General features: G+C 46.9%; 1 long non-coding RNA gene across 3 annotated transcripts in view; it reads right to left on the bottom strand.

Moving 5' to 3' along the window:
* LOC138302018 (uncharacterized) overlaps positions 1-15,610 on the bottom strand; it is a 442,874-nt gene that overhangs the window by 370,007 nt on the left and 57,257 nt on the right. The window lies entirely within an intron of this gene.

Below are 15,610 nucleotides of genomic sequence, written 5' to 3'. Positions count from 1 at the left end.
GCAGACTACCCCCACAGCATGCACCACCAGGAAAACAGTCGAGAAGGCGGCAGGATCAGCATTACAAGGTCGCAGTAGTCGTCGTTGCTACTTTGTTGCAGTTTTGCAGGCTTCCAGCGCGGTCAGCAGTCGATTCCTTGGCAGAAGGTGAAAAGAGAGATGCAGAGGAACGCTGATGAGCTCTTGCATTCGTTATCTAAGGAATTCCCCAAAGCAGAGACCCTAAATAGCCAGAAAAGGAGATTTGGCTACTTAGGAAGGAGGATAGGCTAGCAACACAGGTAAGAGTCTATCAGAAGGAGTCTCTGATGTCACCTGCTGGCACTGGCCACTCAGAGCAGTCCAGTGTGCCAGCAGCACCTCTGTTTCCAAGATGGCAGAGGTCTGGAGCACACTAGAGGAGCTCTGGGCACCTCCCAGGGGAGGTGCAGGTCAGGGGAGTGGTCACTCCCCTTTCCTTTGTCCAGTTTTGCGCCAGAGCAGGGCTGAGGGATCCCTGAACCGGTGCAGACTGGCTTATGCAGAGATGGGCACCATCTGTGCCCATCAAAGCATTTCCAGAGGCTGGGGGGGGGCTACTCCTCCCCAGCCCTGACACCTTTTTCTAAAGGGAGAGGGTGTAACACCCTCTCTCTGAGGAAGTCCTTTGTTCTGCCTTCCTGGGCCAGGCCTGGCTGGACCCCAGGAGGGCAGAAACCTGTCTGAGGGGTTGGCAGCAGCAGCAGCTGCAGTGCAACCCCGGGAAAGGTAGTTTGGCAGTACCCGGGTCTGAGCTAGAGACTCGGGGGATCATGGAATTGTCTCCCCAATGCCAGAATGTCATTGGGGTGACAATTCCATGATCCTAGACATGTTACATGGCCATGTTTGGAGTTACCATTGTGACGCTATACATATGTCATGACATATGTATAGTGCACGCGTGTAATGGTGTCCCGCACTCACAAAGTCTGGGGAATTTGCCCTGAACAATGTGGGAGCCCCTTGGCTAGTGCCAGGGTGCCCACACACTAAGTAACTTAGCACCCAACCTTTACCAGGTAAAGGTTAGACATATAGGTGACTTATAAGTTACTTAAGTGCAGTGGTAAATGGCTGTGAAATAACGTGGATGTTATTTCACTCAGGCTGCAGTGGCAGGCCTGTGTAAGAATTGTCAGATCTCCCTATGGGTGGCAAATGAAATGCTGCAGCCCATAGGGATCTCCTGGTACCTCAGTACCATATACTAGGGAATTATAAGGGTGTTCCAGTATGCCAATGTAAATTGGTGAAATTGGTCACTAGCCTGTTAGTGACAATTTGGAAAGAAATGAGAGAGCATAACCACTGAGGTTCTGGATAGCAGAGCCTCAGTGAGACAGTTAGTCATAACACAGGTAACACATACAGGACACACTTATGAGCACTGGGGCCCTGGCTGGCAGGGACCCAGTGACACATATAACTAAAACAACATATATACAGTGAAATATGGGGGTAACATGCCAGGCAAGATGGTACTTTCCTACACTCAGTCCTTGGCAGGATGAAGCACTCTGAGCACAAAGCCCCCTCCAGAACCAGTGGGGTATCCCATCCACTACCTCAGTCTTTGGCAGGATGAAGCACTCTGGGCACAAAGCCCCCTCCAGAACCAGTGGAGTATCACATCCACTACCTCAGTCCTTGGCAGGATGAAGCACTCTGGGCACAAAGCCCCCTCCAGAACCTGTGGAGAAAGACATCCACTACCTCAGTCCTTGGCATGATGAAGCACTAAGGGCACAATGCCCCCTCCAGAACCAGTGGAGACTGTTAACCACTTGAGAGACTGTGGCTTTGCACTCCTCAGGATTGAACAGTGGGCAAACCACCCACTGTAGAGACTTGAGAGACTGTGGCTTTGCACTCCCCAGAATTGAACAGTGGGCAAACCACCCACTGTAGAGACTTGAGAGACTGTGGCTTTGCACTCCCCAGGATTGAGCAGTGGGCACGGAGCCCCCTCGTGGATCTGGCATCGTGCACTCAACCGGCAGAGGTGCCCCCCCTTCTCTTCCCCCTGAGGTGCCTGTTTTATTTCTATCTGATGCCCCTGCAGTGTTCTCTCTGTCTTGTTCGGGTATTGAGTGTGGGCCTCGCCCATGCCTTTTGGGCCCAGTGATCCATGTACTATGATGGTGGAATCCCTTGGACTTGTGTTCTTGGTGTATATAATTGTATATAGTATTAATGTATACAGTATATTTGTAAATATTTTTGATTTATGTAATTGAATATATCACAATTAGTCGACTCATTTCCTTTTGTCCTTGCATTCTTCCAGGGGGGTTAGGGCGTGTAACTGTAATGTATCAATATGTATTAGTGTGTGTGTTGTAGTGGGTGAGGGTGGGGGTGGTGGGGTTGCGTGCTGCGTGTGTGTGTCACTGTTTTTTCCCTCCCCTGTGTCGTAGGTGCAGTACTCACCGTGGTCTTTTCTGCCGGCGTTCGTGCTCCTGGTAGAGGAGCAGGAAGATAAAGGCTGGGAATATCTGAAGTTCCGGTTCCATGGCATTCTGGCTCCTCATGGGATGTGTAGAGGTAAGCGTTTTCCCTTTGAAGTCCTGTTTCCGCAGTGTTTTTGTTAGTTGTGAATCCGCCCCGGAAAAGGTGGCGTATTGATGGGTTGTAATAGTGTGGGCGGTACATTGTCCTCCGTCTGTCTGTTGGCGGTTACCGCTGCAGTGTTTGTTTGTACCGCCGTGGCGGTCGGAGTGTTAAAGTGGCTGTCTATTTTGGCGTTTTCCGCCACGGTCGTGATTCCATTTTTTTTACCGCCAGCCTGTTGGCGGTTTTTACCACCGCTTTAACACCGACCACCAGGGTTGTAATGACCACCTATGCCTACCTAGGAGACACTTTACCTGCATGAATTACCACATTGTCACAGATGATATACTTATTCATCATACACTGAACTTGCAGAGGCGTGTACATGGGTTCAGTCAGCACTTACCCCTTTGTGACTGCTGGCTGCTTTTAAATGCCCATCCACCTCATGGAAGGCCTCTGCCAAAATGCGGGCCATTAGAGGATCAAGGTCCGACGGGCACCCCTGCCTCATTGGGAGGACATTCCCAGCTGGGCCTCTGCGGTCTTCTTCCAGGCCCAGCGTCTCAGGTCCTCTCACCACGTCCTACAGTGTTTTCAGAGGTGCAGGTGTATTCTGGAGGCCTCTGAGTGGCCAGTGCCAGCAGGTGACGTCCGAGACCCCTCCTGTTAGGTGCATACCTGACTAATTGGCCAATCCTCCTCTGAGGGCTATTAGGGGTATCTCTAGAGGGCTTTTCCTCAGATTACAACTTGCAATCATCAGGGTTCCCCTGCACTTCTCCCTTCAACTTCTGCCGAGGATCGACCGCTGAATGCTCTAGGACGCCTGCAAAACTGCATCAAAGTAGCCAGAAGACTACCAGCGGCATTCTAGCGCCTAATCCTGCCGGCTTTCTCAACTGTTTGCTGGTATTGCATGCTCTGGGGGCTGCCTGCCTTCACCCTGGCCTGGAAGCCACGAAGAAATCTCCTGTGGGTCAACAGAATTCCCCCCCTGCTCCAGCAGGCACCAAACTTCAGCTTCACCAGTACTCTGGGTCCCCTTTCTTCCTGACAAGCGTGGCCCCTGGAACACAGGTGGTGGACCCAAGTGATCCAGACTGTCCAGTGGTACAACTGTCCAAATTTGGAGGACGTAAGTCCTTGCCTCCACTCACCAGACAGTAATCCTGTGCACCATGTGATCTGTAGCTACAAGGGCTTCTGTGCACATTTCCAAGAAATCCTGCATGCACTGCTGAGCCTAGGTCCCCAGCACTCCATCCTGTGATGATCAGCTCCCTGAGTTGACCTCTGGTCTTGTGGAACCTCTGGTTTCAGTGTTAAAATGACTGCCATGTTCAGTTTTGTTGAACCCGTGTTCAAGGACTTATGCGGGTGCTTCCCTCCTGCCCATGGGCTCTCTACGTTACTGACGGCCCGCTTTGTCCCCTCACCTGAGTGGCGACATCCTGGTCCTTCCTGGTCCCGGGCAGCACCCTTTATCCTCAACCATGACTCTTGCAGGTAGCAAGGCCTGTTTGTGGTATTTTGCAAAGGAACCAACTCTGCATCCTTCAGCACACCGTGAAACATCTTCTGCACAAAGCAGAACCTTCTACCTCCTTTCGTTGTTACAAAACCTGCAGCTTCTTCCAAACGGAGGCAGCCATTTTGCACCTTCACCCGAGGTTTAGTGGGCTCCTGCACCTTCTGGACACTTTAGTGACTCTTGGACTGGGTCCACTTCCTTTGCAGGTCTTCAGGTCCAGGAATCCATATTCAGTGCTTTGCAATCTTTTGTGGTCCTTGCAAAATCCTTCATCACGACTTTAGTGTGTTTTGGGGGAAATAGTGGTACTTTACTCCTACTTTCCAGGGTCCTGGGGTGGGGTCTCTTTCACACCCTTAGTGTTTTCTCCCACTCCCACCGACCCTCTACACACTACACTTGCCTAGGGTGCATTCGTGGTTCGCATTCCACTTTCTTAGTATATGGTTTGTGTTGCCCCTAGGCCTATTGCATCCTATAGTGTTATACAGTGTTTGCACTACTTTCTTACTGTTTTGCTTACCTGATTTTGTTTGTTGAGTATATTTTGTGTATGTTACTTACCTCCTAAGGGAGTATATCCTCTGAGATATTTTTGGCACATTGTCACTAAAATAAAGTACCTTTATTTTTAATAACTATGAGTATTGTCTTTCTTATGATATACTATCTATATGACACAAGTAGTATTGCATGAGCTTTGCATGTCTCCTAGTTCAGCCTTGGCTGCTCTGCTATAGTTACCTCTATCAGCCTAAGTGCCTAAACTGCTGGAACACTACTACTCTACTACTAAGGGATAACTGGACCTGGTATAAGGTGTAAGTACCATTGGTACGCACTACAAGCCAGGCCAGCCTCCTACAATGTTTCACAAAAACGTATGGAATTTAAAAAAAGACACAAGATGTGTGTTGATTATCAAAGTATTGTCTGGCCATTTTAAGTGAACTTTCTATTTTATTTAAAGGCAGACATAGGAACACAGGGAGAGGTAGAAGATGACAGCCTCAAGTACCATCTTTCTTGGCATGTTACCCCCAATTTTACTTGTATGTCAGTATGTTTTTGCCTGTCTCACTGGGATCCTGCTAGCCAGGACCCCAGTGCTCATAGTATGTGGCCTAAATGTGTATGCCTGTGTAGTGCCTAACTGTGTCACTGAGGCTCTGCTAATCAGAACCTCAGTGCTCATGCTCTCTCTGCCCTTAAATTTGTCACTATAGACTAGTGACTACATTTACCAATTTCCTCCCCTGTCGCACAACAATCCTCCCACTTTCCCTGTTGTGCTGTGCCTCTATCCCCTGAACCGTGTGCCCACTGCCACTGACCCCAGGTCCCTGATCGTCCTGTGTTTGTGGGGTTGCCTGGGGTCCCTGTAGTGGTGGACACACTGCTGATTGACGTGTCCTGGGGACAGAGGTATGGGCCCGCTGGATGGGTGCTGTGGTGATGTTTCCTGACGGGAGAGCTCTGTGTTGGTGTGGGAGTGTGCCTGGGTCAACAAACTGACTGGAGATCCCTGATGGGCCTGGTTGGTCTTCTGTGGGGGGACGGAATGCTGCTAGCACCTCCTCTCCGGTGACATTGGGTAGGGGACCTGTGGGGATGTAAATGCAGCGTTATTGTTTCTGCGTGTGACATCTTGTGCATGGGTGTGTTGCCCTGTATGGTTGTGACTGCCCTGTTAGCTTTGCCTTGTGTGAGTAGTGATTTTGTTGGTAGGTGATTCTCTCTAATGTGCATGCTTTAGTGATGGGTGTCAAAGCAGGGCTGTGAGTGATGTCCATACATTGGTGGTGCATGCAGGGCTTGGTATTGGGATGGGTGGGTTGTGATGGTGGGGTGTATGTAAGGTGGTGGGGTGATAGGGGTGAGGGTAGGGGTGGGGGTATGTGATGGCATGCAGGTAGGGGGGTGATAGTAATAGAGATTTTACTTACCAGAGTCCAGTCCTCCTGCTACTCCTGCCAGGCCCTCAGGATGCATTATTGCCAAGACTTGCTCCTCCCATGCTGTTAGTTGTGGGGAAGGAGGTGGGGGTCCACCACCAGTCCTCTGTATGGCAATATAGTGTCTTGCAACCATCGAACACACCTTCCCCCGTAGGTCATTCCACCTCTTCCTGATGTCGTCCCTTGTTCTGGGGTGCTGTCCCACAGCGTTGACCCTGTCCACGATTCTCCGCCATAGCTCCATCTTACCTAGCAATGGATGTCAGCTGCACCTGTGATCCGAATAGCTGTGGCTCTACGCTGATGTTTTCCCCCACCATGACCCTTAGCTCTTCCTCTGAGAACCTGGGGTGTCTTTGTGGTGCCATGGGTGTGGTGTGTGGTGTGTGTGAGGGTGTGTGGGGTGATGTGTTGGGGTGTGTGCTGTGAGGTGCGTGGATTGTGTATGAGTGATGGTGTTTTGTGGCTCTGGTTCTGTGGGTGCTCTTGGTGTCTCTCTCTCTCTGTTGTCAATTTGTTTGAGTCATAAAGGGTTGTGGGTAATGTGGGTGTGTGTTTTATAGTGGTGTGGGTGTGGTGTGTGTATATGTGTCAGGTGTGTGTAGGTTGGATTGTCCAATGTAGTGTTGTTTTGTATGTGTGTGTGTGTATTTTGAGCGCAGCGGTATGTAGCGCCAATGGTTTACCACCATTGAATGTCCGCCTCTGTGATTCGTGGGTCATAATGCTGTGGACGCAGTTTTGTTGGTGTAACGGGGTGGGGTTTGGTACTGCCAGTTTATCACTGACCTTTGGACTGGTGGACTTGTGTGTGTGTGTGGCTGTATAGTGACAGATTGCTATGTGTGGGTCATCATATGGGTAGCAGTAAACCGCCGCAGCGGCGGTATGTTGGCGGCAGTCAGCATGGCGGTAAGCGGGACCTACTGCCAACGTCATAATGAGGGCCTTAGTTTTATATTAGATCATTTTGATGTGTCCACATAGTGTTTTGGGGCATTTTCATTCAAGGGCACTAGGCCTACCCACACAAGTGAGGTACCATTTTTATTGGTAGTCTTGGGGGAAGGCTAGGTGGAAGGAAATTTGTGGCTCCTCTCAGATTCCAGAACTTTCTGTCACCGAATTGTGAGGAAAATGTGTTTTTTTTTGCTAAATTTTGAGCTTTGTAAAGGATGCTGGATAACAGAACCTGATGAGAGCCCCACAAGTCACCCCATCTTGGATTCCCCTAGGTGTCTAGTTTTTAGAAATGCACAGGTTTGGTAGGCTTCCCTAGGTACCGACTGAGCTAGAGGCCAAATTCTACATCCAGGCACTTTGCAAAAACAGCTCTGTTTTCTTTGGAAAAATGTGATGTGCCCATGTTGTGTTTTGGGGCATTTCCTGTTGCGGGCACTAAACCTACCCACACAAGTAAGGTACCATTTTTATCGTGAGACCTGGGGGAACACAGAATAGAATAACAATGTTCTTACCCCTTGTCTTTCTCTACATTTTTTCTTCCAAATATAAGACAGTGTGTAAAAAAAAAAGACGTCTATTTGAGAAATGCACTGTATTTCACATGCTAATATGGGAACCCCAGAATTCAGAGATTGCAAATAACCCCTGCTGCTCAACACTTTATCTTGTGCCCATTTTGGAAATACAAGGTTTCTTTGATACCTATTTTTCACTCTTTATGTTTCAGCAAATGAATTGCTGTATACCCGGTATAGAATGAAAACCCATTGCAAGGTGTAGCTCATTTATTGGCTTTGGGTACCTAGGGTCCTTGATGAACCTACAAGCCCTATATATCCCCACAACCAAAATATTCCAGAAGATATAACAGTATATGGTTTCCAAAAATCTGACATCACAGGAAATATGTACATAGTAAAATGTTGAGAAAAATGGCTGTTTTTTTCAGCTCAATTTCAATATTTCTGTTTATTTCAGCTGTTCTTTTCTGTAGAAAAACCTTGTAGGATCTGCCCCAATGACCGCTTGGTGAATTCACAATTTTGTCTACTTTTCAGAGATGTTTAGCTTTCTGGGATCTAGCATTGGTTTCACACCCATTTCTGTCAATAACTGGAAAGAGGCTGAAAGCACAAAATATAGTAAAAATGGGGTATGTCCCATTAAAATACCAAAATTATGTTGAAAAATGTGGTTTTCGGAATCAATTCAACCTGTTCCCAAAAGCTGGGAAGATGGTGATGTAAGCACCACAAACCCTTTGTTGCTGCCATTTTCAGGGAAAAACATAAGCCTTCTTCTGCAGCCCTTTTTTCCCATTTAAAAAAAAATGAAATTGCTGTATTTTGGCTAATTTCTTGGTCTTCTCCAGGGGAACCCACAAACTCTGGGTACCTCTAGAATCCGTAGGTTGTTGGAAAAAAAGGACGTAAATTTGGTGTGGGTAGCTTATGTGGACAAAAAGTTATGAGGGCCTAAGCGCGAACTGCCCCAAATAGCCAAAAAAGGCCTGGCACATCTATCTATCTATCTATCTATCTATCTATCTATCTATCTATCTATCTATCTATCTATCTATCTATCTATCTATCTATCTAGATAGATAGATAGATAGATATACTGGTGATCACCAGTAGGTAGTTATAGTTAGGACCAGCTTTTCCCATAGACAAAGCATTTTTTGTTTTTCTAATAACTTTGGTGCCCTTTGACACATCTTCTTGAAATTTTCCCAGAAAAAGGGGGATCCCAAAACACCTTTTCCTCATTCTATGTTTATCAGGATTCTGCATTCTTTAGGCATGGCTACAACACGAACCGCAAGTACCCAAAATTTCCCAGGAAGCATAGATCATGCTTTTTATGATTTGGTGTAAAACATTACAGTGGATTTTGAGTTATTTTGGGTTAAAGAATGTAGATATATATAGGGACGTGGATCCTCTACGGATCCACCCGCAGCAGAACTGCAGATCTGGGGGAAAAGGAAGGCCCTGATTGGCTGGCCGCAACTTGACAGATAAGTTGCTACTGCCATTTTGTTTCTTGCATCAGCTGCAGGCGGGAAACGAAGAGTGCAAAAACACTGAAAGGGTCAGGATGCAGGTATGCTACCCCATTAGACACATCGAGGGGTGCCTTAGGAAACTCTCATTAGCAAAAAACATGCCCAATTTCTTTTTTTTAATCAATCTGCCACCTTCCCTGGGCAAAATTTGTAATGAAATGCAGGGTGTGTGCCTGGCCGCCCTTGGCCCCCAGGACCGCCACCACCCCGGGGCAGACTTTGAAATGAAATGTGGAAGGGGGCACACAACCCCCAACACATCCGTGGGGGTCACCACCTCCATGGGGCTAAATTTAAATAATTAGGGTCAGTTTCAGACCCCCTACCCCGGGGACCACCACCTCCCCGGTGCTGTATATGTTGGAGGGGGGCCCTTCTTGAGAAGCCAGTGATGGCCCTGGGGACTGCCACCCCCTCCCAGGCTGACCCCTGCTATGTTCGAGGATGCCCACCACCATGAAATAGCTGTTTGCTCTGACTTGGTGGGAGCTTTGACAGCTCATGCCAAGTCAGAGGAAACATTCCGGTTCTAGCAAGTGAGAGCTGTCAAACAGCTCTCACTTGCTGGAAGTGGAGGTTCCCTCTGTTTCCCTGCCTGCACAGGCAGGCAGGCAGGCAGGGAAACAGAGGAAATTATTGCTCTCACAGACAGGAAATGCAATGTTTAGCAGCTCCCTATCTGTGACAGCAGTGCTGGCTCAGGGCCTTCAGGTTTCTGCTGCAGTCTCCAACAGTGGTGACTAAGTGCCCTAGGGGGCACCCAGATATCATGGCCGGGCCCCAGGGGATGGGATCCCTGGACCAATGGGGCAGTGCAGTCCCCCTCACTAACAAAAAATGTTTAGGCTGGGCCCTGGAGGATGGCGTCCACAGGGCCAAGATCAGCCTTGGGAGGAGAGCCATGTGCCCCCCCCCCAAAAAAGATATATATTTTAACACCAGGCCCCAGGTGATGGGGTCCCCAGAACTGAAATTGGCCAGGGGATGGGGGGGTTGCATGGTCCCCTTCCGCCAAAAACAAAAAACAATTTTTTTTAGGCTAGGCCTCAGGAAATATGTCCCAGGGACCAACATTGGCCGGAGGAGGGGAGCCACATTGACCTGTGGCCAACTCCCACTGCACATGGCCAAAGGCCGTGTGTAGCATGGAGTTGTGTATCCTTTCTTTTTTTTAGAGAATAATAAAAAAAAAACATTTACATGCACATATACACACATACACACAAACAAACATTTATACTTAAATGCATGGTAATAAAGACATGGTGGTAAAGGCTTATGGGTGGTAAAAAGCTGTGTGTAAAAAATGTGTGGTAAAGCACTGTGTGGTAATAACTGCACTTTAAAGGCTGCTTACAGCCCAAACCATGGTGTATACTGTAGACTGAAGTGGTAGCTTGATACAAGGGACATGGTAATATCTAGCTAGAGCCCCTTGAATGAATAAATTCTCAACTACGCCAGGCTTTATTTCCATGTTATGTCCAGGATAAGAAGCATCATGTGATGTCAGATTAATATTTATCATTACCACTAGCTCTTCTCAAATGATCATTGATGTAAAATTGTGAGGACACATCAATTGCTGTTATTTATTCTCATCATTCTGCTCTCTAAATTCAAGATTCTGGCCTGACATTTTTGTCAACATAGGAGAAAAGATAATGGTCTGTTTGTCCAAGGGATATTTACATAAAGATTGGATAGAAGGATCTAAGATTGACTTGGAGGAATTACCAGGAACCATGTGCCTATTAGTGGGCAAATCAGCTAAACATTCTGTAGAGGTGTGTACGAGAACAAAATTGTGTGGCTCTTCCTGCCTTGAAAAGTCAATTAGACCACTGGGACCTCTAATTATACAATGTTCTATTTTGGTGATTCCCGCATTAATCATGTCAACAGTGTATTATAATAAAAGTACTAATCAAACTTTCATTTTTTTTTTTTTTTTTAGCAAAGCCCTGTGCCAGCATTTAATGGATTCACTGCCTTTCTTTAACATATTATCAGATTGCTCTGAGGCTGCCATTCCACAAAACAAAGACCCAAGATGGGCTGCCCAGCCCAGCCATTTCTCGGCATGGACAGACTTGTCTTTGTTTCGATTTTCTCCCAGGCACAACCCGGTTACATACCATGTTGCAGGAGTGTGATGGTGTTTTTATCATTTTGGAACGCCTTACAATGGTGTTTTTATCCTTATAGATGGCCACAGGTGGGGTCTCACATCACCACATCATCAAGTGTTTCTAGTATTCCAGCAGCTGTCGAGGGTCCACTGTCTGCCCAGAAGGAGCAAGAGCCCCAAAGTCTATACAATAGAATCCCGCAATGTGACCATGCAAAAGTGCTTGTACACTTTTAGAAGCAGTAGGTGGTCCCTCTTACCGCCTGGTAGTGCTACATATCGCCAGGTTCACTTGTAGTTCTAGTTCTCCAGTAACTGCTTTCTGCCCACCAAAGCCCCAAAGAGACCAAAGTTATTCTTGACAGATGTTCTCTCTTGCCTTCTCCAAACTGAAACCTCATTCTGTTAAAGTTTCCTAGTGCCTTGACTGTGAAGGTGCCTTAAAAGGTTTGTGAAACACAGCCACCCTGTGTGTGAACAAGGCCTAGTGCCAAAACACTTCAGAGGTGCTGGATTTGTTGAAATATAGCTCTGTATTTTACTTGGAGAGCGCCTGTTTCTTTCCCTTTGTGGACTACTGGTTGATTTATTGTTGGGAGCAGCGCCTGGTGAGACGCGCCACTCCTGTATGGGTAACCTGGTAAAATATATATGATGGAAAAAACAAAGGTTACAGGGACATTACAGTTAGGCTCACAATTTAAATGTACAAAACCTTGGAAGTTCACCTGCTATGCTTAAAGTTATCTCAAGTAATTATAACTCGTGCCCTAAGGTAACTATTACCTGCGTCCCCGCTGTGCACAGTTTCTTCGTCAAAAATGTTATTTCAAATATTACAATTATGTTATTGATGATGTTATCAAAGATGTCATTAGTGCTATAATTTATGGGGTAACTATCATTGCATGATGAGGGCACAAGTTATAGTTACCTTAGGGCACGAGTTATAATTACTTGAGATAACTCTAACCATGATAGGTGAATTTCCATGGTTTCGTACATTTGAAATGTGAGCCTAACTGTAACGTCCCTGTAACCTTTATTTGAGAAACTGACCAGGAACCAAAAGGCAGCACTGCAGACTGGAGGTAGAAGTCCCGCACCCCAGGAGGACCTGGTTGAGCTGAAGGAGATGGTGGTAGCAGTCATCCCGGAGGAGCTTATCACCAGAATTGCAGGTCAGGACGGCACAGACTTCCAAGACCTACCACAAATGCATGGTAAGTTTCAATGGGGACAATCTGGAAATTACCAAATGGCAGAAGCAGGAGGCACATAGGACACACTGAATGCATGCAAAAGGTTGCATCGGGACATGTAGTGCCAGAATCAAAAGGCCCTGTTGCCACCAGAGTGTCACTTCTAGTGACGCTCCGGCGGCGCTATGCACTCGGCCATATTTACAAAGTGGCGTTAAGCTACTTTTAGTGGCTTAACACCACCTTGTAAATATGTCCCCTTCACATGCAGAACTTTGCCCGGAAGAGGCGTACAATTGGTGTTGCTGTGGGCGTGCCACAACAACACCCATTGCATGTTGACTTTGCCCCAGATTTACAAGTTTTTGTAAACCTGAAACTGTGCCAAAATCTAACACCATCCTAAGGGTGGCATTAGCGTTGTGCAATGAGGAGAATTGCTTTCCTTCATCCTCGTGTTTTTTCTCTTCCGATGTGTGCTGCACCCTAGAGGACACATAGAAAGTACAAATGGCCATAGAAGATTATTTTTGTGCAGGAAGGTATCCCTTCCTACACAAAAACAATCTCCCCCACAATGCAGCCATCCCTGCACCATGGTGCAAGGTTGTCTGCGTTTGCGCTCAGCAGCAGAAATAGCGCCGGCACAGGGGTCAATGCAGTGGTGCACCGTATACGCTTTAAAACAGTGCATCCCTGCATATTGAAAATGATGGAGCACGGTGCTGCCAAATGTGGCGCAGCATTGTGCTCCGTCATTTTCCCTGAAACCTGGGCTATAATGGCCAAACACTTGAGATGCACCCACACCTTCTTCCATATATACACCGACCATTTCACGGCCATCCCAGCAATCGCTTCACTGTTGCCACTGATCCAACTACCCATGTGTAACACTCAGTGGGCAACATGTTGTACGCTTGTTGCACAGGTTGACCCAACAAGAACTGCCACACCCATCCATGCACCTTTAGGGAATGGGCACAAAAGTGAACATATAAAACATATGGGTCATGTCTGTGATCATCATTTGTGCTGCTGTCATTTCACCATGTAGCAAGGTTGAGAATGGCTGATGTTGTGTACAAATGGACACCTTCATGCGTAACAACAGCTACAAAGTGTATCAATGTCACACCAGGGGCCCAATCTTACAAGCCAGTAATGCAACATTAACATCATGCACATTGTTGCCAATGCGGATCCAAGTTGCCTATTCACCTGCTACATTAACAAAGTCACACAACGCATGCATTGATCCACTGTGTAAATCCTTCCACCACTATATGCCTGTGGCAGATGTATGTAAGGAAATATTCCTTACACAAGGAGGGAAAAACTCATGGGGCTGATAATCCATAAAGGTTGCCAAAGGCAGATGACAAAGTGATGCAAGCATTGTAAGCAATGGACCTCCGTGTGCTTTGCTCCACTAGTGCCATCATTTATGGTGCCAATGCAGAAAAGCTCCTATATAGTGACAAAACTCATAAGACTACAGTGGAAGTGCCCACCATGGTGAGCAGTACAGTCAATAACGTGCTTCCATGGTGTCGTTGGCTGGGGCAAGACGCCTGCAAGGAAAATGGTGGTGAGGGATCAATGCACCAAATGCTTTGAAAGTTTGCCCTATGTGTGATGCATAATGCAACACACAATAAACAACTACAATCTGTAGAGTTACAAATTTATCACACACCCACTTGTCACTCCCACACCACCATGAGTTCTTAGACTAGACTTAACCAAATCCAGATGTGCTGACCATTTCAAAGGCATCATAAGCTGGGTGGGTCACACGTGTTGCATGGGAAGATCAAAAATATACATATGGAATGCCTATTATATGCAGTGCCAGGTGTGAGAGGAGCATATGGAAAATATGCTAGGATAAGGTTTGCAATGTGTCTCCCCTTGGCATGTTAAGTATGACCTATCACTATCCACCACTAGAGTAGAAGTCCCAAAAATTATTATGCCTGGGTAGAGCACTACGATGTCTGTGTCTGGATATACTGCTACATAATTACCCATTTCACAGTGTGGTGCTCTGCAAAAACAGCAGTGCCATGCTTTGAAATGCAGGGATGTGCGATATTTACAGGAATACAGCTCACCCCTGCATCTCCTCCCTGTGCCGGCAGTGAATTAAGCTGCTTGCACCAATGCAGGCATCCTTGCACTATACTGCAAGGGTGTCTGCACTGAGGAGATAGATTTTCTATGTACAGGAGGGCACACCTTCCTGTACATAAACAATCATCAATGACATTTTGCTTACTTTCTGTCACTGCAGAATGCAGCGCACATAGAAAAGCAAAAAACAATGAGGAATAAAATCATTCCTCCTCATTTTGCCATGCTAACGCCACCCCTGGGGTGGCATTAGTAATTGCTGCTGCAATCGATTTACAATTTCCTGTAAATCTGGGGCAGCATCAAAAGCAATGGAGTTTGTGGTGGAACTGCCACTGCAACACCCATTGCAAGCCCCTCTGAAACTGAAAACTGAATTAGAGGGGCCCAGATTTACAAGGAGGGGGTAACGCCACAAAAAGTGGCATTACACCAACTTGTACATTTGGAGCAGTGAAAAAAGGCCATCAGAGCGTTGCAAAAATGAAGTTCCGATGGTGATAGGGCCTGTAAATCTGGGCCCTAGAGTCATGTGTTCTGCATCCTGCACCACACAACATAACAATGAACCATCTTGTGTGTATGTGTGCAAACAGGAAGGCCCACCTTACACCAAACATCACTCAGTCCACCAATGCAGCCATCCTTGCAGCTATGCAACAGGGAAACCTGAGATGCACGGATGAGTTGTGCTGCAGGAAGGGAGAGAATCCTGTTTGCTCACATTCATGCAATTTTGTTGAATCCCACAATGGGTGGTGCAGAATGCTAGACACACCACTCAAAGTGGGTAGGAGGATGCATGTGGACAGCTCACTCCCTACCATCTCTCCAACAACACATGCAGAGTGACAGATGAGTCAGTTACTAACTCAAATATCTGTAAGAACCGATACCAACTATTTCTGTACATCTCCACTGTGGTGTGGGCACACATCTGGAACAACTCCTATGGCTTCCAAAGTTAATACAGTTAAGTCAATGAAAGGGGTACATATGTCGAAGACCATGATTAAACAATCAAACTGGCAATAACACTGT

Source organism: Pleurodeles waltl, chromosome 6, assembly GCF_031143425.1.
Source record: "Pleurodeles waltl isolate 20211129_DDA chromosome 6, aPleWal1.hap1.20221129, whole genome shotgun sequence".
Lineage (NCBI taxonomy): Eukaryota > Metazoa > Chordata > Amphibia > Caudata > Salamandridae > Pleurodeles > Pleurodeles waltl.
This window is presented reverse-complemented; position numbering and strand designations above follow the sequence as displayed.